This window comes from Myotis brandtii, unplaced genomic scaffold (genome assembly GCF_000412655.1).
Source record: "Myotis brandtii unplaced genomic scaffold, ASM41265v1 scaffold82, whole genome shotgun sequence".
NCBI classification, from domain to species: Eukaryota; Metazoa; Chordata; class Mammalia; order Chiroptera; family Vespertilionidae; genus Myotis; species Myotis brandtii.
The window spans coordinates 4,992,253-4,994,532 of NW_005371324.1; positions in this window are offsets into that span (position 1 = coordinate 4,992,253).

Sequence of the window (2,280 nt, forward strand, 5' to 3'; positions counted from 1 at the left end):
TAGCAACGCCTGGCTTCCTCTCCCTAGCGACTATCCTCCTTGGAGTTTCTTCAGCCCAGGAACATGACTTGCTTTATAGCCAGGTGGAAACATTTTACACTTTAACCAAGTATCTGTGAAGTGTTTTCTTATGCCTCATCTCATTTGATCCTCACAAAAGTCCTGGAGTAGGTAGATAGGAGACTCGGTGGAATCCTATTTTCTTTTCATTAACTGGAAAACAGAGATTTAGAAAGCTTAGAAACTTGACCCGACTGAAAAGAAGAAATGGTGGACCTTGAAAATGACTTCAGGTTTTCTTACTGCGCAGAATATAGTCAAACACTGCTGCAGTTAAATATTTTACTCTTCGTTCTCCCTGCGTGATCTACAATAATAATCTGCTTCATGTTGATATTTACTGCTGTGTTGCTGACAGTTACCTGTAAGAGAAGTTAGGGTGCTTCACTGGGCTGGAAAAGTTTAGCTAAATCAGAAAGCAGGTCTAATTAAGCAAGTTTATCCTATATATCTAAAAGGCTATGTTGACTCGCCCATGTACGATACATATAATGCTCTAGCTGGTGCCAATTGCACACATATGTTTTGATCTGTCATTGTTGATCATGAATTTGGTTGACACTTCTATTATAGAGAAAGGGCGAATAGCAATATTAAAATATTTCTTCTAATTAATTTCCTTTCAATGTGCACAAGTTCGTGCACAGGGCCACTAGTAAAATTATAAATGGTGAAGAGCCAAAGTACACACCATTGGCTATTCTTCAAGCCAACAGCATATATTGCAACCTAATAACAATAACTATTTATTGAATGTTCCTTGCATGTCAGATATTATAGTAATACATTTTTTTTCTGGTTTGAACAACAGCCTTGTAAGGTCATTATTTTTCCCCCCAGTTTACAGATGAGTAAAGCAAGACTCATGGAAATTGAGTAACTTGTATCACAGCCACAGAGCTAAGTAAGTGGCAGAACTGGGACTCAAATCCAGTCTGGATCCGAACCTCACACTCTTTTTCATTACTGAATGGGGCTTTTCAATCACGCTCTTTGCTGTCATATTTGAAGAACAAAAAGATACCTTTGCTTGATGGCCCTAAAGATGTTAGTGCCTTGGGAGCAAATCTTCAGCCAGGCAAACCAAACTTGAACCTTTGCAGTCTGAGGAGATGTTCCAGACTATAACTGACTGGAGTGAAGCCTACCACAAGAAGTGGCACTGTGAATAAGCCCAGCTCATATCCAACCAGGGGAGCAGGTCTGGGATGGGGCCTGTGTTGTGGGTGGGGGGTTAGAAATGGAGAAGCAAACACATTGAGAAAGCATCACACTCTGACTATCCTCTTTGGGCAAAAGCCTGCCTGATGTGGATGGTCACATTATGCAATACAAAACCATCAAAGTTTAATTTGGGGTGCAGCCATTTCTGTCCCATTTCCTCACTGGGGCACAGAGTGAGAATGAGGAGACTTGCATGTGCTCTTGCCTCCACCACCGTCCAATCTGAAGAAACAGGTGAGTTATTTAACTTCTTTGAGTTCAATTTTCTTCAGTCCTGCTGATCAGTAAGGTCCCCTTTAGATCTGAAATTATTTGATGTTATAGTCATGTACCTTTTGACATGGGAAGGTGTTCATGTGTATTTCTCGGTGTTCTTGGTTGCAGATAACTGAATTTCTGAGGGGAGCAGGGCAGTCAACAATGCTATAGAGCCAGGATCAATGTCTGACCCCAGAATGGCACAGTTTTACAGGCGACCCCACTGCTGCCCAGGCCTGCCTCTCAACATCTGTTATGCTAGAGCCAAAGAGAGGACTTTCTACTTCAGCTACCAGAAGAGCTGCTGTCCCTGACCATGGCTATCACCTCATGTTACTCATATGCCTTCTAAATCAGAGAATGTATCTTCCACCAGGGCTTTGTGGAAATGCAGTTACATGTAGAACCCACGCTGCAAGGGAGTCTGGGAATGTTTAACTTTCTAGCCTCTGAAACCTGTCAGAAGAATGAGCGGGTGTTAAGTGAGCCCCTGTGCAGTGGCTGCCACATTGTGTTACATTGCTGAGTGCAAAAAAAGGGCGGGGGGCAGGTAATGTATTCACACCATGAGCCCTTTTATATATATATGTAAAGTGCTATACAAAAAAGTCAGAAAGGGTATACACTAAAATGCTAGTAGTTTGTTTTGATCAGAAGTATAATTATATTCTTTTTGTTTCTCTGTATTTCTACCATCAATGAGTATAACCTATATAATTTCTTAAAAGAATGAGGCTT